The following is a 27,071-nucleotide window of genomic DNA, read 5'->3' as shown; positions in this document are numbered from 1 at the left end:
GCACTCTGTATCTAGCTCAAGGTTTGTAAACACACCAATCAGCACCCTGTGTCTAGCTCAGGGTTTCTGAATGCACCAATCGACACTCTGTATCTAGCTACTCTGGTGGGGACTTGGAGAACCTCTGGGACCACACTCTGTATCTAGCTAATCTGGTGGGGACGTGGAGAACCTTTGTGTCTAGCTCAGGGGTTGTAAACGCACCAATCAGCGCCCTGTCAAAACAGAACCACTGGGCTCTACCAATCAGCAGGATGTGGGTGGGGCCAGATAAGAGACTAAAAACAGGCTGTCTGAGCCAGTAGTGGCAACCCGCTAGGGTCCCCTTCCACCCTGTGGAAACTTTGTTCTTTTGCTCTTTGCAATAAGTCTTGCTGCTGCTCACTCTTTGGGTCCACACTGCCTTTATGAGCTGTAACACTCACCGCAAAGGTCTGCAGCTTCACTCCTGAAGCCAGCGAGACCACGAACCCACCGGGAGGAACGAACAACTCCAGAGGCACCGCCTTAAGAGCTGTAACACTCACTTCAAAGGTCCGCAGCTTCACTCCTGAGCCAGCTTTACCCCTAAGCCAGCGAGACCGTGAACCCACCAGAAGGAAGAAACTCCAAACACATCTGAACATCAGAAGCAACAAACTCCAGACGCGCCACCTTAAGAGCTGTAACACTCACCGTGAGGGTCCGCAGCTTCATTCTTGAAGTCAGTGAGACCAAGAACCCACCAATTCCGGACACACTAGTATTTTATTGCAATATTTTCACAATATAGCCATTTACATGAAAAGCTGTGACTTCCCCTCATCATCTCTCTTAATACTTTGAATCATAAAGCTTTTCAAAATTGCCATTCAGAATTATTTTAATTTTTGCTTCTTTAATTATTAGTGAGGTTGAGCATCTTTTCATATGATGACAAGCAATCTGTGTTTCTGTTAACGCGTGACCCTTTGGATTCTTAACCTTTTCTTAATTGATTTTTAAAACTCTTTATGTATTGAAGAACATAGCTGTATCTGTCTTGTTGCACATCTTTTCCCTAATTTGTCATTTGTGTTTTGACCTTTTTTTTCCATTTAAGACAAATGTTTATTGCAAGAGTAAACAGGGTCATTATAAAAATAAACTTGGGAAAACCTGAAAAGCAAAAAGAAGAAAACTGAAGTCTCAACAATCTTTTTATTTAGTGACAATCACACCTGTTACTTTGGTGTCTATTCAGTCCATCTCTTTTTCTTTCTTTCTTTCTTTCTTTCTTTCTTTCTTTCTTTCTTTCTTTCTTTCTCTCTCTCTCTCTTTCTCTGTGATTTTTCTTTGAAGTTTATCTTGCAAACTCTGGAGCCTTCTGGAGAGCCAAAAAAATTAGGTGGGAAACTCTGAAACAGACAGAGCCATCATTTTTTTGGATCACTGTCCCCTTTCCATTTTCTTTGAGAAAAGTCCTCAGTGTTTACAAATATATTTTTCTTGTTTTCCTAAATTTATTCTTGGAAGGCCTCTCCTCATCTCAGTTTGGTCTTTGGTCACAGTGCTGAGGCCCCCAGGCTGGATGAAGCTCATCTGTGCTTGCCTATCTGGTTCTGAGACTGTCTGCCTTTGTTTTGCATTTTCTACATGAATGACCATGTAATCTGCAAATAGAAATAGGTTTATTTGCTTTTTATTTCTTTTTCTTGCCTAATTTTCACTGGCTAGGACCTCTAGTTCAATGTTGAATGGAAGTGGTGAGAGCAAATATTCCTGCTTTGTTCCCAGTCTTAGGGGGAATGCATTTGATCTTCATAGTTGTGTATGTTTGCTATAGGTTTTCTGTATGTGCCTTTTATTAGGTTGAAGAGATTTCCTTCTATTTCTAGTTTTCTGAGAATTTTATTTCTTATGAATGGATGTTGAATTTTGTCAAATATTTTTTCTGCATCTACTGACATGGTCATATTGGTGAGTTACATTGATCTATTTTTAACATTAAATCAACTGCATTCCTTGGATAAACCTTACTTGGTCATTACATATCATTATTTTTATATACTGCTGGAATTGATTTGCTTTTTTATTGTTGTAAAATACACATTTTTAAAACAACTTTAAGGTGTTCAATTCAGTGGTACTTAGTACACTCACAATGTTGTACAACCATCATGACTGTCTAGTTCCAGACTGTCTTCATGACCCCAAAGGGAAATCTCATATGCTTTAAACTGCTACTCCCCATACCCCTTCCCTCTCCTTAGCCCTGGCAATCACTAGTTTGCTTTCTGCTCTAGGGATTTGCCTGTCTTGGTCATTTCATACAAATGGAATTGTACAGCATGTGGCCTTTTTGTCTATCTTTTTTCTTTTTTCACTTAGGATCATGTTTTTAAGGTTCATTCATGTTGTAGCATGTATCAGTACTCAATTTTTTTTCAATCACTGGATAATTTATTGTATGAATATGTCACATTTTATTTATTCATTCATCCATTGATAGACATTTGGGTTGTATTCACCTTTTGGCTATTTTGAGTAATTCCTCCATAAACATTTGTGTATAAGTTTTTGTTTGAACATCTGTTTTGCACCATTTTACATCCCCATCAGAAATGTATGAAGTTTCCAATTTCTCCATATCTTTGCCAACACTTATGTTTTCCTGCTTACAGCCATCCTCTTGGGTGTGAAGTGGTATCTCATTGTGGTTTTGATTTGCATTTTCCTAAAGACTGATGATATTGAGCATCTTTTCATATGCTTCTCGACCATTTGGTATCTTCTTTGGAGAAATATCTATTCAAGCCTTTATAAGTTGGGTTGTTTGTCCTTTTTTCTTTTGTTGAGTTGTAAGAGTTTTTGATGTATTCTGGATACTAGACCCTTATCAGATATAGATTTTCCAGATATTTTCTCCCATTTTCGCTGTTGTTTTTCTACTCTCGAAAGTATTCTTTGATACTTAAAGTTTTAAATTTTGATGAAGTTCAGTTTACTTATTTGTTTTGTTTCTTTGCTTGTGTTTTGGTGTAACATCTAAGAATTCATTGCTAAATCGAAAGTCATGAAGATTGACCCCCATACTTTTTTCTAAGACTTTTGTGGTTTTAGTTCTTACTGATTTGCTAGTGTTTAAAAGGATTTTTGCATCTATTTTATGTGAGATATTTGTCTGTAATTTTCTTTATTTTTAATGTCTTTGGTTTTCATATCAGAGTAATGCTGGCCACATAAAATGAGGTAGTAAGTGTTCCCTCCTATTCTTTTTTCTGGAAGAGTTTGTGTAGAATTTATATTAATTCTTCTTTAAATGTTAGGAAAAATTCAGCAATGAAGTCTTTAGACATGTGGTTTTCATTGTGGGAAGATTTTACAGTATAATTTTAATTTATTTGATATAGAGATACTCATATTGTCAGTATCTTTTGGAATGAGCTTTCGTAGTTTTTCAGGAATTTTTCAAATAAGTTATCAAACTTATTGGCATGAAGTTGCTCATAATATACTATTTTTCCTTTTATTATCAATATAATCTGTAGTGATGTTTCCCTTTTTGTTATTAATATTGGTAATACATATTTTTTCTCTTTTGTTCTTGATTAATTTGGGGAGATTTATCAATTTAACTGGCCTTTTGAAGAGCAGACTTGTTTCATTAGTTGTTTTTAATTATTTTTCTCTTTTCTCTTTCATTGCTTCATGCTGATGTTATTTTTTTCCATTTTTTGCTTTGGATTTAATTTGCTCTTCTTTATATAGTTTTAAGTTATATGGAATCTTACATTTTTGACTTAGGACCTCTCTTGTTTTTGAATATAAGGATCTATTTTTGTAAATTTCCCTTGGTCACTGCTTTAGATATGTCTCACACATTTTGATATGTAATCTATGTTTATTTTCATTGTATTAAAACATATTCTAAAATACTTTTATGATTTCTCCTTTGAGCCATGAATTATTTAGGAATGTATTGTTTACTTTTCAATAGTTTGAATTTTTCCAAATACTATTCTTTTATTTACTTTTAGTGTAAATCCTTTGTAGATAAAGAACCTACCAGGTATGCCTTTTAGGTTTTTAAGGTTTTTTTTTTATGTCCTAGAATATGATCTGACTTGATGAATATTCCATATTGTACTAAAAATATGTATTCTGATGCTTTTGGGCATACTTTTTCCATAAATACCAGCCAGTTGCTGATTATTTGTTTACTTGTTTTATCAATTACTGAGAGTCAAGTTTTAAGGTCTCTGTATTAGTCTGTTTTCATGCTGCTGATAAAGACATACCTGAGAATGGGCAATTTACAAAAGAAAGAGTATGAATTAGATTTACAGTTCCATGTGGCTGAGGAAGCCTCACAATCATGGTGGAAGGCAAGGATGAGTAAGTCCCATTTTACATTGATGGCAGCAGGCAAAGAGAGAATGAGAGAGCTTGTGCAGGGAATGCCTCTTTTTAAAACCATCAGATCTCGTGAGACTTATTCACTATCACAAGAACAGCATAGGAAAGACCTGCCCTCATGATTCAATTACCTCCCACAGGGTCCCTCCCACACTATATGGGAATTCAAGATGAGATATGGGTAAGAAACAACCAAACTATATCATTCCACCTCTGGCCCCCCTGCAATTCTCATGTCCTCACATTTCAAAACCAATCTTGCCTTCCCAATAGTCTCCTAAAGTCTTAACTCACTTCAGCATTAACTCAAAAGTTCACAGTCCATTGTCTCATCTGAGACAAGGCAAGTCCTTTCTGCCTATGAGCCTGTAAAATCAAAAGCAAGTTAGTTACTTCCTATATACAATGGGGGTACATGCATTGGGTAAATATAGTCATTCCAAATGGGAGAAATTGGCCAAAACAAAGTGGCTACAGGCCCCATGCAAGTCCTAAATTCAGTGGGGCAGTCAAATCTGAAAGCTCCAAAATGAAATCCTTTGACTCCATGTCTCACATCAAGGTCATGCTGATGCAAGAGGTGGGCTCCCCCAGCCTTGGGCAGCTCCTCCTCTGTGGCTTTTTAGGGTGTAGCCCTCCTCTCAGCTGCTTTCATGGGCTGGCATTGTCTGCAGCTTTTCCAGGAGCACGGTGCAAGCTGTTGGTGGATCTACCATTCTCTCTCATAGCTCCACTAGGTGGCTCTGTGTGGGGGCTCCAACCCCACATTTCCCTTCTTCACTGTCCTAGCAGAGATTCTCCATGAGGGCCCCACCCCTGCAGCAAACTTCTGCCTGGGCATCCAGGCGTTTCCATACCTCCTCTGAAATCTAGGCAGAAGTTCTCAAACCTCAATTCTTGACTTGTGTACACCTGCAGGTTCAACTTCATGTGGAAGCTGCCAAGGCATGGGGCTTCAACCCTCTGAAGCAACAGCCCAGCTGTACCTTGGCCCCTTTTAGTCATGGCTGGAGCAGTTGGGATGCAGGGCACTAAGTCCCTAGATGCACACAGCAGAGGGACCCTGGGCCCAGCTCATGAAACCATTTTTTCCTCCTAAACCTCCAGGCCTGTGATGGGAGGGGCTGCCACAAAGGTCTCTGTCATGCCCTGGAGACATTTTCCCATTGTCTTGGTGATTAACATTCGGTTCCTCGTTACTTATGCAAATTTCTATAACTGGCTTGAATTTTTCCTCAGAAAATGGGATTTTCTTTTCTATCTCATTTTCAGGCTACAAATTTTCCAAACGTTTATGCTGTTTCCCTTTTAAACCTGAATGCCTTTAAGAACACCCAAGTCACCTCCTTAATGCTTTGCTTCTTAGAAATTTCTTCCAGTAGATACACTAAATCATCTCTCTCAAGTTCGAAGTTCCACAGATTTCTAGGGTGGGGCAAAACGCTGCCACTCTCTTTGCTAAAACATAACAAGAGTAACTTTTCCTCTAGTTCCTGACAAGTTCTTCATCTCATCTGAGACCACCTCAACCTGGACTTTATTGTCCATATCACTATCAGCATTTTGGGCAAAGCCATTCAACAAGTCTTTAGGAAATTCCAAACTTTTCCACATTTTCCTGTCTTCTTCTGAGCCCTCCAAACTGTTCCAACCTCTGCCTGTTACCTAGTTCCAATGTCACTTCCACGTTTTTGGGTATCTTTTCAGCAACACCCACTCTACTGGTACCAATTTATTGTATTAGCCTGTTTTCATGCTGCTGCTAAAGATATACCTGAGACTGGGCAATTTATAAAAGAAAGAGGTTCAATTGGATTTACAGTTCCACGTGGCTGGGGAAGCCTCACAATCATGGCAGAAGGCAAGGAGGAGCAAGTCCCGTCTTACTTGGATGGCAGCAGGCAAAGAGAGAATGAGAGAGAGCTTGTGCAGGGGAACACCTCTTTTTAAAACCATCAGATATTGTAAAACTTATTCACTGTCATGAGAACAGCATGGGAAAGACATACCCCCATGATTCAATTACCTCCCACTGGGTCCCTCCCATAATACATTGGAATTCAAGATGAGATTTGGGTGAGGGCACAACCAAACCATATCAGTCTCCAACTATAATTGCGTGCTTGTCTATTTCTTTTAGTTCCATGAGTTTTTGCTCTGTGTATTTTGAAACTCTGGTATTAGATACATTCCTGTTTAGGATTATGTTGTTATCTTGATGTATATTGACCTCTTTATGATTATGAAGTTCCTGATTTTACTTCTAGTAATAATCTTTTCTGACGTTTACTTTGTAATTTAATATTAATGTAGCCATTCAAAGTTACCTGTATGAGTGATTGCATGGTATATATTTTTCATTCTTTTGCTTTTGATTAATGTATATCTTTATAGTTAAAGTGGGTTTCTTATAGACAGCAAATAGTTGGGTTTTGTTGCTTATTCATTCCAAAATCTCTGCCTTTCTAATTAGTGTGTGTAAATGATTTACATTTAACATAATTTTTGATATGGGTAAATTGAAATCTACAGTCATGTGTTGCTTAACAATGGAGATGCTTTCTAAGAAAGATATTGTTAGGTAATTTTGTCATTGTGCACATATCATATAGTTACATAAACCTAGATGTTATTGACTACTACACACCTAGGTTATATGGTATGGGCTATTGCTTCTAAGTTACAAACCTGGACAGCATGTTATGGTACTGATTACTGTAGGCAGTTGTACACAATGGTAAGTATTTGTATCTCTAAACATAGAAAAGATACAGTATTATAACCTCATACTTCCACCATTGTCTATGTGGTCTGTCATCGACAGATACATTATTATGTAGCACATGACTGTTGCATATTACTATTTGTTTCCTACTTTTATATATTCTTAATTTGTTTTCCTGCCTTTTCTTGAATTGAGTAGTTTTTATGATTCCATTTTCCCACCATTATTACTAATTATCTATACCTCCTAATTGTACTTTCTTTAAAAATGGTTATTCTTGGGCTTTACTATCCAGTAAGGCAGGCACTATCCCTGTGTAGCTGCTTAAATTTAAATTTTTAATTAATTTACAGTTAAATGCTTGAAATTTCATATCCTTAGGTAATCTAATGACATTTCAAGTGTGCAGTATCCACATTTGGCTAGTGGCTACCATATTGGACAGTATAAATATGGCACATTTTTATCTACACAGAATGTTTTCTTGGACAGTGCTACCCTGAAGCTTAAAATATGTCATTTGTCTCACAGTCTACCTTCAAATAATATACTGCCTTATGTATATCATAAATATGTTCCCGCAGTGTGCTTTTGTTTCATGCCTCTATCTACTGCTTTAAATTCCATAGTGTATTATTATTTTGCTTTAGACAGTGAGTTATAGTATGAAGAGATTAAAAATAAGAAAAATATCTTTCATATTTTTATAATTTCCAGCACTCATTATTTCCTTATATATATATTGAAATGTCCATGCAGTGTCATATTCCTTCTGCTCTGCCTGAAGAAATGTCTTTATTATTTCTTATTGTGCTGAGTTGCTGACAATAATTTATTTAGCTTTTGTTAGTCCAAGAAGGTTTTCATTTTGCCTTTTAAAAAATTATCATACACACCAAAATATATTATAATTTGTTTTGCTATTTCTTCTTTGACTTGATGATTATTTAGTAATTTGTTGCTGAATTTCCAAATGGTTTTTCTGATTTTCTTATTATTGGTTTCTAATTTAATTAAATTGTGTTTAGATATCATGTTTTTTTGTGATTTTAATAGTTTTAAATTTACTGAGACTTACGACATGGTCCACAATATGGTCTATTCTGATAAACTTACCACGTGCTGAAAATAATGTGTATTCTCATGTTGTCAGTTGTACTGTTCCATAAATAGTAATTAAGTCCAGCTGGTTGACAGTTCTGCTGTGTTTGATGGTGGTGTTGTTAATATTGTCTAGTTATTTCTATTAGTTGCAGAGAGAAGGGGGAATCTCAAACTATGGATGTAGAATGGTCTCTTTGTCCCTTTAGTTCCAACACTTTTGTTTCACATATTTTAAAGCTTTACAGCATACACTTTCAGGCTTTCTATATCTTCCTGTTAAACTGACCCTTTTGTTATAATGAAATGTTCCTCTTTATCCATGATAATGCCTTTTGTTTGGAACTGTGTTTTATCTACTACTAATATAGTGATTCCAGTCATTTTATGCTTACTTTCTGTATGGTGTATCTTTCTTTCATCCATTTACTTTTAATTTTCCTGTTTCTCACAGTGAACCTCTTATAGATAGCATATATTTGGGTCTTGTTTTTGTCTATTCTGATGGTCTCTACCTTTTAATTGAATTATTTAGTTTGTTACCATGGATTATAATTATTATTATGTTTAGGTTTGAGTCTACTGGCTTATTTTTTTGTTTTCTGCTTGCTGCCTCTCTTTTTATGTCCCTCCATTCCTCTGTTACTTTGCCATTTTTGAATACTTTTTGAAATTCTACTTTAATTTTTGTACTATGTTTTGCCTTCATTTTTAAACATAAAATTTTGGGTTGACAGTTGTTTGCTTTTTCCCTCTTAGTACTTCAAAGATCTTGCTCCATTGTCTTCTGGGTCATTTTTTCTTGCTTTCTTGTGTGAATCTCATCATTTTTTATTGACTGCTGGACAGTATGTGTGGAACAGGATACTGAAGTAAATATTATTTATGATTTATGACAGGGAACAGGCCTATCTCTTCTGCTATCAGGCCAGAAGTTGGGTCAATCTAGCCAGCAGTTAAGCTGGATTTGTCTTTGGCTGTTGCTATCATTGCCCGGGTCCCCACAGCCTTCCCTTGCCTTCAGCTCTGGAGTGTTGCTACTTGTGGTCAATATGGGACCTGTATTACCAGAGTACATTTTTAAGATTTCCTGCTTCACCCTCAGCTTTGAGCAAACCCTGAACACCCTGCAACATGGAAGAAGTCTCTCTCTTTGCTCTTGTCCCCTCCCCAAAGGTAGGCTGGAGTTGCTTGTGAATAAGTTCAATACTTGAGTTGGGAACAGGGATACTGTTTCTTGGCTCTTCTGCTTCCAAGGGTGGGGCTTTCTCAATGCTCCTACTCTCTCCATGGCAGCTGAATTTTCCCTTGTATGTGTAGCGGTAAGGTGGTTTGGGGAGGGAACAGGTTTCCTGCCACATTACTCTCCCCAGCATTGTGTTTTGTGCCTATTTCACAGTGACAGCTTATCCCCAGTCTAAACCTACACTGCCTAGTGAGTCTCTCTCTGTCTTCTCTTGCACCGTCCCCAAGCTTTCTCATGAGCACCCAGTGGAGGAAATTGGAAAAGAGTGAGTACAAATTCCCCCAAATCCTATTGTGTCAGAGGCTCCCAGCTCACATAAGGCCTTTAACAAATAGCTAAAATCTGAGTTGTTTTCTGATTGTCTGCCTGTATAGCAGCTACCGTTTCTTCCCCTGGTCTGACAAATGTCAGTTAACATCCTCACATCCTTTGGAATTTACTTCACTCATTCTTTGTTACTTTCTGAGGGTCTAAAGATAGTTAAGATTTTGTACATTATCTAGCCTTTGTTGTTATGATGGGAATAGCTTTCTTTTTTGCAGCTTTTTAGTATCCCGAGAACAAGTATAGAGCCTCCTCCTATGTTTTGACTTTATTTTTATTTTTATAAATTTTAGCTACACAATTTCCTTTTCACAGAGTCACTTACAGTTTTCTTCCCCTATGCCTCTGATTTCATGTTTTGATTAGAAAGGGCTTTCTTACTACTAAATGAAAGAATGAAAAGAGGATCTCTCATGTTTTCTCATAGTGCATTTACAGTTTATTATTTTACATTAAAATTCTTGTTTCACCTGGAGTGTATTTTGATATATAGCATTTTATATAAATTCAAATTTATTTCTTTCCAAGTGGCTACTAGTTGACCCAATACCATTTGTTGATTAATTCATCTTTGCTCTACTGCTTCTCTCATATGTGCTATTAAAAAGTAAAAGGCAAGATTCAGGTGGAATGCTCAACATTTACTGATATTCCATTTAACTGTATTTCTTGGTTTTCTTTCTGATGTTGCTTGAGACTAGAGAGTGGAGAGAATTTTCCTTTCCACAAGCAGTGCCTCTGTATTCATGGTCTTATCTTTCCCTCCGGTTCAAGAGCCATTTCAAAGGAGATAATGTGTATTAAATAGTCAATAAAATGTAGTCTCTTACAGAAGTATGGGGTAATTTCCATCTATCTAATGCTTGCAACAGAATGAAATAATTCAGTAGTATTAACATTATACTATAAACATTTGGCCTTGTTTATAAATTCCAGGGTTTTGTTGCTATTGATCTTAGCAGGTATTTCCAGGAGTAAACTACTTCCAGAGGTTACCTTTCCAAGTATTGCCACCTCTCCTAGGACTGGAGCTTGGGAGAAGATCCCTATTTTTATTGTTAGCCTCTCTAATGTCTACCCCCAAGCCTAGCTTGACTGCTGTAGTTCATCTCCTGGAGGAAGAAGGAAGGTCCATTTCTGTTTGGTGTCTCGCTCCAGAGGCTTTGTTTCTGAATGAAAACTACTCTTTGGACAAACATGTTGACGATACGGTTCTGATCCTAGGCTGTTGGTTACTGCTTGAGTAAGTCTCACGCTTGCTATAAGTTTTTTTATTGCTGTTTTCATCGCACATTATTCCTTGTTTCCCTGTCCTTCTCAAGTGCCTCTGCTCTTAATCTTCATCTGTTAAACCAAAATTTTATTAGAAATTTAACTAAATAGTCACCATTCCACCATTTTAATTTACCTGATGTGGCATAATAAATAATGTGTCTGGTTCCTGGGACAGAGCTTTGAAAACCCTTGGAATTTGCTGGGTGATAGGAGTGCCTTTGATATGCCACTAAGGTGACTCAGTGAGTCATATCCTTACATAGCTTCAGGTGGGGGCAGGTCATCAGAAACACCAAGCACAGGGTTAGAGGGATGGAACTTCCAGTGTCTGCATGGGTAGAGGAGGGGAGCTGGAGATTGGGTTTAGTTACATGGCCAGTGATATAATCAATCATGCCTAAGTATTGAAATCCTGATAAAAACTTTGGACACCAAAGCTTGGTGGAACTTCCTGATTGGTGAACACATTGATGTTTCAGGAGGGTGTTGTACCCTGAATCCAAGGGGACAGGGCATGGACACTTCACATCTAGGACCCTTCTAGACCTTGCCTGATGTGTATGTTTTATAATAAAATTGAAACTATACATATAGAGCTTTGCTGAGTTCGATGAGTCATTCTAGTGAATTATCAAAGCTGAGGGACTTGGGGGAACCCCTGAATTTGTAGTCAAGTTGGTCAGAAGTGCAGATGGCCTGACATCTAAAGTGGGGTCAGTCTTGAATATTTACACAATATTCAATTAGGTTGCATAATTCCGGCTGCTTATAATATTCCCTATTATATGGGACCTTTTTGAGAATGACTGAGCTGGAGTTAATCATGACTTTTAATTTTAATAGATGCTCTCTCATATAGATGATTGAGATCATTAGTTGTCTGATTAACAGAAAAAGTCATTTGGAGAAGGAATTATTGTTTTAAAAAGATGAAACATGCAGTGTTATTCAGAGTTCTCCAGAGAGACAGAACCAATAGGATGAGTGAATGGATGGATGGATGGATTGATGGATGGATGGATGGATGAGAGGGGATTATTAGGGGAACTGGCTCATGTGATGATGGAGGCTAAGAAATGACAGGCAGTGTGCAAGCTGGAAACCCTGGGATGCTGGTAGCATGCCTCAGTCCAAGTCCAGCTCCCCTCCCTCTACCCATCCAGACACTGGAAGTTCCAACCCTCTAATCCTGTGCTTGGTCTTTCTGATGGCCTGCCCCAGCGTGAAGCTATGCCTTGGAACCAGGGAAGCCAATGGTGTAACTCTCAGTCCAAGGCTGAAGGCTGCTAGTGTTAAGTCCCCAGAGTCCAAAGACCAGACAGCCTGGAGTTCTGATCTATAGGCAGGAGAAGATGAGTGTCCCAGATCAAGGAGAGTGAGGGAGAGAATTCACCTTTCTTTTGCCTTTTTGTTCTATCTGGGCCTCCAGCTAATTGGATGGCACTCACCCACCTTAATGATAGCTCTTCCCTACTCAGTCCACTGACTCACATGCCAGGTCCCTCTGGAAATGTCCTCACAGAAACACCCAGAAGTAATAATTTACCAACTTTTTAAGTATTCCTTAATATCTAGTAGACACCCGAAATTAACCATCACACATGCCTTAATATTTTATTTGAACTTAATACCCATAAATGAACTCATTTACCAATCATTTGATGTATGATCAAGGCTCTTCGTTGAACGTGGATTGAAAATCTGAATTCCATGTGGTCTTGCTTCCATAAAGCTCATCTATTTTATGTCATCCCTGAATTTCAAGTTTTCTGGTTAAAATGAGGTGTAGGCCTTAGACACTTGTGAAGCCTTACAGAATTAAAAAAAAAAATCTTTATCCCTCCCTTTTATACTCATTTTGCCCATTCCTCATTTGGTTGCATTTTTTTTACAATTTGCTTTTGAGTCTTACCAAGCATTTGGATTTCTTTTTGAAGAAGCAATTCTCTTGGTTACACAATATTCAGTTAGGTTGCATAATTCCAGCTACTGCAAATGATGTAAGCAGGTTTGGTAACACACAATTTTGGTGAATATGAAGCTCACCTCTTGCTCTTCCTATGTGAGAGCATTCATTATGCTGTGGCATTCTTTTAGAATATTCTAGAAAGGCGTTGTGTGGTTAGTGGTCTTCACACCTCTGAATCCGTTTGCACATTTTAATTTGACATCTAAACTTCTGCATTAGTAAAATTTTACTGGAATTTCATCTTTTAATGAAATAAATTTGGAGGGATGGTACTTTTGATAATACGAATTTCAAACTGTTTTTGTTGGGTTTTAATCTGGAAATGTTTACTCCTAGTTCCATAGTAATGAGAAGGGAGTGTTCCCTTATCGCCCTCGCAGGAAGTGCGACAGGGTGTGGCTCATATTTTCAGTGCCCCGCTGCTCAAACCCCAAAGGGGAGCATGCAGATGGGCAGATACAGAGGCCATGGGGAGCACTTTTTGGGCTCCAGTCCCATGGCAGTGTCTAGGGGTGTCATGTCTGCGATTCCCGAAGCCCCAGTGGATGTGTGTTACAGTATGTTCTTTCAACTTTTCTGTCTGCAGGCAGCTTGTGTTAACCAGCTCAATTACACATTCTGCCTTATCACAAGGACAGAGGGCTTTCTGTATCCCAGGGTTCTTGCCCTAGTGTACCAGAAAAATCAGGTCACACGTGGGCTTGGAGGATGAGTGCAAGGTTTTATTGAGTGGTGGAGGTAGCTCTCAGTGAGATGGATGGGGAGTCAGAAGGGGGATGGAGTGAGAAGGTGATTTTTCCCTGGACACAGGCCACCCAGGGGCTGGACTCTTCTTCAACCGCCCCTAGCCAAACTCGCCTTGGCGTCCGAGTCGTTCTGCTGTTGTTGGTCTGCCGGTGTCTGCTGGTGTGTCCTGCTCCTCTTGATGTCCAGCCGCTTGTGTGTGTGCCCTCTAGATCTCAGGCTTTTACGGGAACAGGATGGGAGTGTGGCAGGCCAAAAGGCAACTTTTTGGGCACAAAAACAGAAATGCCTGTCTTCATTTAGGTCCGTGGGCGCAGGCCCGAGGGTGGAGCCCTCGCCGGGACCCCACCCTTCTCTACCTGGCACTTCCCTGCCCTCCTCCTGTATCAGTAAGAGATGAGTTGCACAAAAAAATATTTTCTTTATAAAGTGGGAGAAGGTGAGGTGGGTCTTGAGAGCCGGCATGTGCCTCCATCATCATCCCAATTTTTAAAAATGTATGAAGGATAATCTGGAGATTGATTCCTTAAAAACTGGCTGTGGATCTATCCCTTGGAAATTCCTTGTATATTTCTAGGGGTTCACATACCCTAGTTTGAAAACTGGTGTTTTAGAGCACTGGTTAAGAGAGCTTCTGCTTTATTTCCATTTTTATAATTGCTTTTATTTTTATAAAACCAGCCTTTGCTTATTTCAGAAATTTTCTCCTCAGTCTCATTCCTCACAGATAATCACTGTTATCAGCAATGGTATTTCCTGCTAGACTCTCTGGGCATTTCAAAACATGCTATCATCAACCTGTCCTAAGCTGTCACAAACTTTTCTACCCTTATAACAGCATGTAAGATGCATAACCCCTACAACTGACCCAATTTTGGCATCATTCCTAAAGCAGTCATGTTTTTAGGAGGGAGATATTTTTGACAAAGTGTTTTTCCCAAGAATTGTATTAAAAACAAACAGAAAACAAAAATGAACCCACAACCCAAAATCTGGGATGTAACAAATTTAGCTTTTGGATGGGATTATATTTAGATTTTTTTTTTTTTTCATGGATCTGATTTCCTGACTGGCTTGGAGGTTGAGCATAGTCCTATGGAGGGATATTTTTCCTGGAATTTCAATGATAGTAAGGTACCTCTGGCAGTTCTGTGGCCATTGATAGAGGTTTTACATGGCAGTTGTTTTCTGTGTTAGTGTAAGCCATGTATGAAAAAGAGGATTAAAAAGATTAATTCCTGAATTCGAAAAGAACTTACTGATTGTTTACTACAGGGATCCATCCACAAATAAAGGAGTTGTGTTCCCTGCCCTTACAGAGCTTACAGCCTAAGAGATGGTGTGCAAGAAAAGATTGTTAATTAATTAAATATTATGAGGATGCTACTCGGTGGGATTTCTGCATTTGTTTTTGGGAATTTTTTGGTTTTTACTAACACACAATAATTGTACATATTTATGGGGTACAGTGTGATGTTTCGCTACATGTATACATTGTGTAAAAATCAAATCTGGGTATGGTAGCGTATCCACCACCTCATGCATTTATTATTTCCTTGTAGTAAAAATGCTCAAAATCTTTTCTTCCAGCTATTTTGAAATATACACTACTGTTAATCATAGTCACCCTACTGTTCAGTAGAACAGTGGTCCCCACCCTTTTTGGCACCAGGGACTGGTTTAATCAAACTTGATTTTTCCATGCACTGGGATGGGAGGATGGTTTGGGGAATGCCTGAAGCACATTACATTTATTGTGCACTTTATTTCTATTATTATTACATTGTACTATATAATGAAATAATTATATAAGTCACCATAAGGTAGAATCAGTGAGAGCCCTGAGCTTGTTTTCCAGCAACTAGCTGGTCCCATCTGGGAGTGATTGGAGACAGTGACAGATCATCAGGCATTAGATTCTCATAAGGAGCGTGCAACCTAGATCCCTCCCATGTGCAGTTTACAGGAGGCAGCGCTCAGGCAGTAATGCAAGCAATGGGGAGCAGCTATAAATACAGATGAAGCACTTGTCTGCCACTTACCTCCTGCTGTGCAGCCCAGTTCCTAACAGGCCACAAACTGGTACCTGTTGATGGCTCAGAGGAGGTTGGGGACCCCTGCAATGGAACACCAGAATTTATTCCTTGTCTCTAACTGTAACTTTGTAGCCATTGACGAATCTCTTCCCCATCTCCTTCTCTCCTCTCCTATTCTTAGCTCTGGTTCCCACTGTTCTACTGTTATGGGTTCAGCATGGTTAGATTGCACATATGAGTCAGATCATGCAAGATTTGTCTTTCTGTGCCTGGTTTATTTCATTTAACATAATGTCTTCCAGATTCGTCCATGTTGTCACCAATGACAGGATTTCACTTTTTTAAATGACCCAATAGTATGCCATTGTGTATATATACGATATTTTATTTACCCGTTCATCCACTGATGGACACTTAGGTTGATTTCATATCTTGATTCTTCATGCTATTGCAATAAACACTGCAACTATTTTTTTGGCATATGATTTTATTTCTTTTGGATACATACCAGGTAGTGAGATTGCTAGAACATGAGATAGTCTTCTATTTTTAATTTTTTGAGGAACCTCCATACTGGTTTCCATAATGGCTGTACTAGTTTGCATTCCCACTGACAGTGTATAACCACTCCATTTTCTCCACATCCATGCATTTGTTATTTTTTGTCTTTTTGATAATAGGCATTCTAACTGGAGTAAGGTGATGTCTCATTGTGGCTTTCATTTCCCTGATGATTAGTGATGTTGAGCATTTTTTCATATACCTGTTGGCCATTTGTATGTCATCTTTTGAGAAATGTCTATTTAGGTCTTTTGCCCATTTTTCAATGGATTATTTGCCTTTTTTACTATTGAGTTGAGTTTCTTATATATTCTGGATCTTACCCCTTATCAGATGTATGGTTTGCAAATATTTTCTCCCATTCTGTGGTCATCTCTTCACTCTGATTGTTTCCTTTGTTACATAGAAGCCCTTTAGTTAGATGTAATCCTATTTATCTATTTTTGCTTTTCTTGCCTGTGCTTTGGGGATCTTATATTTTGGAAGTTTTAACAATTGTTAGTCAGTATTCTTATAACAAGTTGTGTGTGCATGTGGGTGTTTGGCTGCTTAAGTAAATCTGAAAAAATGTAGCAAATAAAGATTTGATTTTTTTTTAACCTGAAAATAACCTTAGCAGTATAGGAAAAAAAGTACTAAGGATAGAAAATTTATAGATTTTTAGAAATATTTATCAAATGCAAAGGAATCAATTCTTGTACGTGTATGCATATATGTGTGTGCACATATGTATGTGTGATATGTGGAAATATATATATATATATATTTGTATGTATACATATAAGGACTTACCTATGAATGTAAGATACTATGGCTTGAAAATCATCTGTCTGGTTAGGTTTTGAAATATATAATCAGATTTATCATAATTATGCTGGTATATATTTGAAAAATTAACTCCCTCATCTTTCTGTGTCCCAAATTCCACTGTTCAGTTGCAATTACTGCTCTCTTTTTATATCTTATATATTAACACCATATTTCTAATCAATATTTATACATTGCAATTTATTGATACATCAACTTTAGATTTTACTAATAACCTCTTGTTAATATATAGTGTTTCCTTTCTTGGATAGTTTTTCTGTTTCTAACTGCTTTATTTGCATGTGTAAATGTTTGTAGCTTATGCATTTTATGAAATTTCCTATTGTTCCCGAGATCATTTCCATTCTGGCTTTCTTTTCTATTCCGGCTTTCTCTTCTATACTGGCTAGTTGAAAAACTGAGTCTGGGGCCTCCTTTCGCTACTCTTTTGAATTGGATTCCTTGATTCCTGGGCCCCATATCTCTAACTCTACCCTTTTATTTTGCTATAGCATATCCTCTGGTAAATTCTTAAATAATTGTATTAATGAAAATAAAAGTTTTGAGTACAGTACTTGGGTGACAGGTGCACTAAAATCTTAGACTTCACCACTATACAATTCATCCATGTAACCAACAACCATTTGTACTCCAAAAGCTATTGAAATAAATAAAATATTAAAAACAAAAAAATAAACGTTTTTAGGCAGGATCTGATATATTTGCTAAGTCTCATGCTTTATTGATAGTTTTGTTGGGTGTGGAAATCTTTTTCAGACTTTTAAAAGCATGAGTCCATTGGTTTTTAGCATACAGTGTTACTTTTGAAAAGTATAATAAAATTGTTTTATTTCTTTTTCCACATGTAAATATTTGTTTCCCTTGGCTTTTCAAAGCTCTCACAATTTTCTTTTTGTTATCCCAAAAAATTTGAATTCCATGAGGAAACACCTTGGTGTAGGTCTGCTCTTCATCCCGTGTTTCTGGGCACTAACTGAATTCAAGTCTTTCTGATCTTGGATATGTATTGTTTCTTTGGTGGTATCTTTACTCTGCTTTTTGTAGTTGTTCTTTATCTCTGAAATAGGATTCAGGGACATCTGGATTGTTTCTCTAACTATTTTCTGTTTGCTTTCATAATTTTCATCTCTTTATCTTTGCTTTTGGAATTTTCTGAGTTTTTTTAGGAAAAATTGATTTTAGCTATTAAAAAATTTAAGAATGCTTTTGTATTATTGTCTGATTGATTTTTTTTTATCATAGCATTTGTATTATCTGTACATATGTCTCTCTGAGAAGTATCATAGCAGAAAGGTTAACAGCATTGTTTGAGGATCCTTATTACCTGGATTTGATGTGTGGTATTTTTTTTTAAGAGTATTTGACGATGACCTTATGAAACTTTGTCTTGTTCCCTTACTGTCCCTATTATCAAAGACTTAATGAGATTATATATGTGTGTGTATGTGTGCAGGTGAGTGTATTCATTCTCTATTTGATTTCACATATATAAAACTCATGAGGAAGTACATATAAACTTTAGGTACCTGGCATATTGTAAGTGCTAATCATTATCTCTTTCTCCTTCTCTTTCTCTCCTTTTTGAGTAGTACTACTATTATTGGTATGTTTAGGTGCTTTTCTGTTCCTTGTCACTGATTCTCCATTCTCTAGTTCTGTCTTTTCTGTTTATTTATTTTGGTCTCTTTCATATTGGAGACTTTCTCCCAGCATTGTACCTTTTTTTATGGAAGCATGGACTCTCTGAATATGGATGGGAATGGTGACTAATGGACTTATTTTTGAGTACACTGATGGTCAGCTTAGCCTCTTGCTGTCAGCCCCATGCATTGAAGCACCTATTGAGGTCCTTTAAAGTGAGTCAGTCTCTTCCCCTCAGTATCCACTTCTGCCTGTCTCAGTCAGTCACTCCTAATCCACCTGCTTTCCATCCTCCAAAAGGCTATTAAATGTCTGTCAACAGCTGATGTGTCCACTTCTGTACTTTGCTCTTCTGAGTTCAGATCTTATGTTTTCCTTTTCTTTGGTTTTAGTGGGGTCTTAGGAAAGAGAGAAGATACACACAGGTGGTTACTCTGCCATCTTTAATTAGAATTAGAAATTTAAAAATCAATTGAAATCTGGTACTGATAAGTGCTATTAAGGAGAGATTCATGGTGCCACATGAGAGTAGCATTCTCATATTTTAATTCTGGACTTAGATACTTAATGACATGTATAGTGTGTAAACAAAAATAGCATTTGTAAGAGAGTTTAACACCTAAAATATTGTTTAGGTTATGATAAAAAAATGCAGCTTATTGCTGGAGCCTATTTCACTTAGGGCTAAAATAGAACAAAATTTCCTAAGGGAAGATGTTAACAATACAAATATACTTTTTATATTTAAAATGTACAAGTAGAAACTTATCACCAATTTCTACATTATACATACAGAGATTTATTTATTTTTGTTCACGAGATGGTCCTGCATACAAATTTAGTAGAAGAACAAATAAGAAATCTATCCAACTGTGGATGAAATGTTGCTGAAATCACAAATGCACATATTGAAAAGGACTTATAAGGACTAAAACAAGTCCTTTTGTTTATTTTTATCTTCTAACTCTCCATTTGGCTTTATTCTAAATATGATATATATAGTTTTTTTTTAACAGTTCTTTGAAACTGAACACAAGCAATTTCACTGCTCCTTCTGGCTTCTTTGTCTTTTGGTTAACCACACACTTGGCTGTCACTCTGCTTTTTCAGGGATGCTGGGAAAGGGGGATGATTAGGGTAGAGGGAGGATGCCAGTGAAGGGCAGTGTCAGTGCCCTGCTTGTCAACTGCCTCCAAATGGAGAGTTTTTTGCATTCTTTTCTGTGTCTTTGCAACTATGTTCTCTCAGAAGCAAGGTACTCATTGTGATGGACTGAGCATGGGGAGCCACTTCATTTGATTTCCTCTCCACTGGTGGCCCTGCTGAGTTTGAAACCTTTACAAGCACTAGGCAATAGTAAAACCAGAGCCAGACAAACAGGAACTGGAGTGCCCAGTACAGTCCATTGCAACAGGGATGAGAGTCATGATATTTCCCAGTGATCTACAATGAATTGGGCTAAAAAGCCAATTTACTACATATATAAGCACGCAGAGAGAGACTCTTCAGAAACACGAGTGATTTGTTTTGCTCAATTATTTTTCCACTGTGATACTCCCTAATACGAAGCATTTCACCTTTTTTCAGCCTATGAAGTTATAATTACTAAGTGACAGTGTATTAGTCAGTGGGGGCTTCTACAAATACCACAGTCTGGACAGCTTAAACAAAATAAATTTATTTTATTATAGTTCTAGAGGCTAGAAGTCTGACAACTTCAAGAAGTTGTTGATCTTGGACCTCTGGCAATTCAGTTTCTGGTGGGGGCTCTCTTCCTAGCTTGCAGACGGTTGTCTTTTTGCTATGTTTTCACATAGCCTCTTTCTCTGTGTGGGTATGGGGAAGAATGAGCTCTCTGATGTCTCTTCCCCTGAGGACACTTGTGCTATCAGATTAGGACCCCACCTTTATGACCTATTTAACCTTAATTACCCCACTAAAGCTCTATCTCCAAATACAATCCTACTGAGGGCTAGGGTTTCAACATATGAATTTGTAGGGGACAAATTCAGTACCGTTCATAACACAGTTTGATGGAATATTTACAAAATATAAGTGGATTAGGTTCACTAAGAAGTAAGTTGTATCTCAGTATAACATTTGAAAGTATATGTTATTTATTTAAATCAACTAACTCTTATAAAGAGGGAGCTATTTCTAGTTCATGTGTATGCATACTTGTGTGTGTGTGTGTGTGTGTGTGTGTGTGTGTGTGTGTGTGTAGTCTGTCATACATACTAAAGACCAAGGTTTACCTAATGATGAGATCCCCTCAGAGCATTTATTCCATGGTGTTTATCATCTTGAGATATTATGAACCTTCAAATCTATGATATTATTAGAAAAAAAGTGGTAAACAGATAGTAGACTTCTGATTAAGAAAACTGACAAAAGGAAAGTCCTTAGAAAAGGTAGTGTTTTGAATAGTAAGGGAAGACAAATTTTAAGACTTATTAGAAGTGATGAGCTTGGGAGGTTTTTAGATATCTTAAAAAGTAAGGTAAGTGACTGAGGAATGTTGGTTAGAATATAGTATTTTTTTGTGTTGATTTTTGACCCATTGAATAACTTTTCTTGTAATATCTATTAGAATCGAACAATAATAGTTAATCTCACAAAGACAGAGTGTTCCAAGCAGATGAGAAATTTTCCTTGAAATATATTAAAGTTAGGAAATACATTATATCTTTTGGGTGTAGGAAGAAGGCTCTGAGTGGAAAAGGGAAAGAGAGCTGGGATATAATTCTTAGACTGGATTTTGCTACATGGCTTTTCAGGGGAAATAATATAATATAGTCTAATATATCATCCTCCATTTTACAATTGCCTTTTGCCACATGATCATGGATGTTCACAAAAGCATTCAAGAGCTTCACCAATTTTCCTAAAGGTCTCTCTTTAGGCCTTTGCTACTTAAATCACTCTCTTTTGAATATTTCAGTTGACTTTCTCATCTTCAATTGTTGACCCAAATCTGCCAAATTCTCAGTTAATAGCTATGAATGGTGTTCAAGCACCTCTCAAACATCACTGTGTCTCAAAAAGAAAAAGGAAAAAAAGGAGTCTCGCTCTGTTGCCCAGGCAGGAGTGCAGTCGCATGATCTCGGCTCCCTGCAACCTCCGCCTCCTGGGTTGAAGTGATTCTCATGCCTTAGCCACCTGAGTAGCTGGGATTTCAGGCATGTGCCACCACACCCGGCTAATTTTCATAATTTTAGCAGGGACGGGTTTTGCGATGTTGGCCAGGCTTGTCTTGAATCCCTGGCCTCAAGTGATCTGCCTGCCTCAGTCTCCCACAGTGCTGAGATTACAGGCGTGAGCCACTGTGCCCGGCCCCAACATCACTTTTATTGACTTCATGAGATTCTTCATCTTTTGTAATATTTGCATCATAGGATATTTTAGACAGTCACTGAGAGATAGACAGACTTAACAGGACAGCACCTGGTGTTGAGTGGGGACTAGTTTTATGTGGGCAAGGCATACTTTATTCTGATGAATTTAAGAAGTGCATAGCAAAAACCATACCCTGCAAATAGACCATCAGCTGTATCAAAAACTGGGGAGAGGAAGACTGTAAATGAGCCATCTATGCTCCTATAAAGCCTTTCCTTTGATGCTCTACCCATCTCCTTCTACTTATTCAGACATCTCTATGAGATTTTCCCGCATAGCATACACATATGTTGTAATTTCCCACATCTTAAAAATCCCGGCTAACATCTGTATATCCTATTGGTGGCATTCTCATTTCTCTCCTTCCCTTGATAACACCATTTCTCAAATAGTCATTATAGTTATTGTCTACAATTTCTCAGTTCTGCTCTCTCTCCAACCCATTCCAATCAAGATTTACCTCCATTCTTCTGCCACATTTTTTTTTTTTTTAATTAAGGCCACCAATGGCTTTCCCAGCTCTTAACATAGAGGTAATCTTTTTCTTTATCCTCTAGCTACAGTTTTTCCCTCTGGGATTTTATCTAGTCTCATGGCTTTAATACTAGATACATATGCCAATAATGAGCAAATGTCTTTCCTAAAGCCAGATTTCTCTCTTGAACTCCAGACTTAAATATCTGGACTTCTCTCAGTTACGTGTCTATTTAAGATATGAAATTTAACAACCAAGCTCCTTGTTTTCTCTGGTTTATTTAAGGGACGACTCCATTCTTCTTGTTCAAACCCGAAACTTTGGAGTTAGCCTCTTAACATCCAGAATCTCCACATCTAGAAGCCTCTACTTCCAGAATCCAACCTCTTCTTCCTACCTCCACTGCTACCACATTGGTCCAAGCCACCACCAGCTTTCCAGGGATTACTGTGGCAGGAGCTGGTGTCTCTGCTTCTTCCATCCTTGCCCCTCTTTAATCTGCTCTGATCACAGTAGATTCTTTTAAAATATATGTCACATTAAGTCATTATAAGCTCAAAATATCCAGTGGCTTCTCAGCCCACTTTGAGTAAAAGCCCAAGCCTCTATAGTGATCCATGGGGCCGATGTAATCACCCACACACCTTTCATTATCTTTCTGGCATCATCTCCTTATTGTTTCTGCTCTGACACAGCTCTAGTCACAAGGGCATTTCCCCTCAGATTTTGCAAGGCTTTTATCTTTTCAACAGCTTTACTGTCTCACTCAGTACTCAAATGTTAGTTTCTTAGGCTCTTCCTATTTTAAATTGCACCTTTCTTGCTTTGTGTTTTTCCTGTCACTAAAATATGAAAGATCTTCAAGGAAGATGATTTTTTTTTGCTCATTTTGTTCAGTGTTATATTAGCATGTGCTTGTCAAAGAGTAAATATTTAGCAAATAATTATTGAATAAATATGTAATAAAAGCCAAAAGGCATTTATTCAGTATCTGCAGTGTTTCAAGTAGTTCACTGTGTTCTTTAAGCACTTTATTTAAACTTCATAATTGTCATGTACTACTTACACATGTAAAATACAAGATTGAGAGGCTTAATCAAATTACCTAAGTCTGGAAGCTAGTATTCCATCCAGCTCAGTTCTTTTGACTCTTAAGTTCAATACCCTGTCTTTTGTTACCAGCAGGTAACGATAAATCCACTTCCATCTTAGGAGAACAGTCAGATGATTCCATTTGGCATCTCTACTTGTTGAGACCACAGGTGTCTCTCTCTTCTCCTGTCCTATCCTCAACACCTGGCAGAGGCCCTGGCACATAGTAAGGCCTCAGTGGATATTTGTCTTCACAACTAAACTACCAAGTTTGTCCATCAAATAGCTACTATCGTCTTCTACACTGCGATGTCTTCCTTCTTGATTAAAAGCCAAGTTGGGATAGGGATAGGAGAAGAAAGTTGACAATTACTAGAGAACTGCAACTAGGAATACTGGGCATGTTCGCCAAGGGAAGCCACTATCTGTGGCCTCATTTTCTGCTTTCATTTCATGAAATCTTGTATTTAGCCTTCTCTTTCCTCTGTTCTGCTCCCGTGGAGAGATAGGCTGAAAATGCCATACAGAAAACCACACTCAAATCAAACAGATGCCTTCTAAGAAGATCAGTGGAGTGTGAGACTTCTCTTTGAGACTGTATTTTCTAGTGCTGGGCAGGAGGAGGAAGGGGAAAAAGGATTTCAACAAAAGGAGAAGGATGCAAGGGAAATAATAGCATAAAGGAAGTCTCCCTAATCGGATGCTTTCTGTGTCTCTATTAGCTTTCAAGTAGTTTCAGCTGAAGAACTTCTATTGCAGATGTGATTTTGTATTTTATCCCTTTCACGATAGAAAAGCCCTGTCTGCACTGGGACAAATGGGTATTTTTTCTATTGTTTGAAACTTTTCTTAAAAGTATATTTAATAAGAAAAAAATGATATGTATTTAAGCTATTTATTCTTCAGATAAAGTTAATCCATCCTCTATAGCAGTCCTGAAGCAATCAATTTTTGTTGTAAGGATTATCATAACACTTTTAATGGTGTCTACATCAACTATTCTGGTGAACGAGGAAACAGGCATCTCACATGTTACAGCCCTGCCAGTATTTTAAGTCTTCTTTTTTGAACAGAAAATATGCAACCCGATTGCAATTTCAGAAGTGTGGAAAGGAATCGAGTAACAGTTTCAAGTTTCCCCACTTAAAAAATATGTCTCAAAAAGCACCAAGAACAGTCTCTGGCACATAGTATGCTGTACATAAGAGTTGGTAAAATAAATAGAAATAAGTACCTACCCATCTACCCCCCATCTGCCCACCCAGACAAAGCCAGAAGGGAAGTAGCTTAGCCACTGAAAGGATTAACAGCATGAAGGGGACGGTGTTTTGTTTTTTGCTTTGTCCAGTTTCCCTCCTAGGAGCAGCCCCATTTCTGGATAACGCAGTCTTGCCTGCTCCAATTCACACTTCAAAACTTAAAGTAAACTCCATATGAGAAGTTTCATCTGCAACTTCTCACTTATTGCAGGGGCCTCATGTTATGTTCTCAATATTTAGCTTCAGTTTTCAAGATGGATCGCCACACCATTATGTTCCCCTGCTGTTTTAGAGGAAAAATTCATCTTTGTTTTAAGTGAATTTACTTGAAGTGGCCACTCTCTGGTACCAGGCTTATTGAACACGGCATCCCCCCTGTACCTTTTTAGAGAATTAAGTTTATAACAAGAGCTGCTAGTTTCTTGTGTTTCAGCTTTCATTTTTCTCCCATCCTACAATACTGTATGTCATACATGGTTGTAAGACATCTGTGATGGTTACTTTTCTGTGTTATCTTGACTGGGCCATGAGGTACCCAGATACTTGGTAAAAATTATTCCCAGTGTATCTGGGAGGATGTTTCTGGATGAGATTAACATTTGAATCAATGGATTGAGTAAAACAGATGGCCCTTTCAAATGTAGGTGGGCCTCATCCAATCTGCTGAGGACCTGAATAGAATAAAAAGGCTGCTCTACCCCTGAGTAAGAGAGAATTCTTCCTGCCTGACTGCCTTTGAGCTGGGATATAAGTCTTTTCCTGCCTTCAGACTTGAACTGAAACACTGGCTTTTGCTGCGTCTTAAGACTGCTGACCTTCAGATGGGAATGACACCATTGGCTCTCCTGGTTCTCAGGCCTTTGGACTTGGACTGAAACTAGACAGATGGCTCTCCTGAGTCCCCATCTTGCAGACTGCAGATCTTAGGACTTGCCTACTACCATAATTGCATGGGACAATTCCTTAAAATACTTCTCTTTTTCTCCATGTGTACATCCAATTGGTCCTATTTCTCTGGAGAACCTTAACTAATACAATGTTATAACATGAGCTGCTCAAACCATTATAAGCAGCAATTTCTATGCGCCATTCACACTGGATCCTTATTTTCTGCCATCAGGCTTTGAGCAACTTTAAGTACCTGTTGCCGAGTACCTACCTCCTGTGCCAGGAAATTACAAAGAAATAAAAATATATCCTTATTCAAAGATCATAGTTGTATTAGTTCATTCTTATGCTGCTAATAAAGACATAGTAATTTATAAAGGAAACTAGGTAATTTATAAAGGAAAAGAGGTTTAATGGACTCACAGTTCCACAAGGCTGGGGAGGCCTCACAATCATGGCAGAAGGCGAAGGAGGAGAAAAGTCACGTCTTAACGTGGCAGCAGGCAAGAGTGTGTGCAGGGGAACTCCCCTTTATAAAACCATCAGATCTCATGAGACTTATTCACTATCACAAGAACAGCATGGGAAAGACATATGCCCATGAGTCAGTTACCTCCCATCAGGTCCCTCCCATGACATGTGGGAATCGTGGGAGCTTCGATTCAAGATGAGATTTGGGTGGGGACACAGTCAAACCACATCAGTTGTCCACTGTCACCAATACACAAATTTCTAAAAATACTGTATGGAATCACACAAACACTGTCATCAAATTGAAAAAGATGTGGTCAGTGGGAAACTGAGCTATGTCCCATGACTTGCTGAGGTGGAGATGCCATTTTTGGCTCTACTTGGTAAAATACAAGCTATAAAGCAAGAGGGGAACCTTTCCTTCTTTTGGTTTGAATCTCACCTCTTCTCAATATCTACTTATGAGGCCCTGGGTGAATTAGTTAATTTCTGTACATTTTCTTAAAGATAAAATCGGAGTAAAAAACAGTACCTACCCCATAGCATTTTTATAAGATTGCACAGGATATTTGTAACAACAAAAAAAATTCAAACAGGACCTAAAACCTATATTTTATCAAATCTAAGATGCCATCAGTTGTGAGATATAACACTATAATGTGT

General features: G+C 37.9%; 1 protein-coding gene and 1 long non-coding RNA gene across 5 annotated transcripts in view; one reads left to right on the top strand and one right to left on the bottom strand.

The window, feature by feature from the left end:
* Positions 1-27,071, top strand: part of TAFA4 (TAFA chemokine like family member 4) — a 202,801-nt gene that overhangs the window by 149,370 nt on the left and 26,360 nt on the right. The gene's annotated exons all lie outside the window — the stretch shown is intronic.
* On the bottom strand, positions 13,676-26,429 carry LOC109026171 (uncharacterized). Its single transcript, XR_002005127.2, has 3 exons — positions 26,361-26,429; positions 15,804-15,878; positions 13,676-14,024 (listed from the first exon to the last, which is right to left on the bottom strand). It is a non-coding gene; the product is annotated as an uncharacterized lncRNA (long non-coding RNA).

The sequence above is a fragment of the Gorilla gorilla genome, chromosome 2 (genome assembly GCF_029281585.2).
Source record: "Gorilla gorilla gorilla isolate KB3781 chromosome 2, NHGRI_mGorGor1-v2.1_pri, whole genome shotgun sequence".
Classification (NCBI taxonomy): domain Eukaryota; kingdom Metazoa; phylum Chordata; class Mammalia; order Primates; family Hominidae; genus Gorilla; species Gorilla gorilla.
The sequence above is the reverse complement of the archived record's forward strand: the minus strand, read 5'-3'. Positions and strand labels throughout refer to the sequence as shown.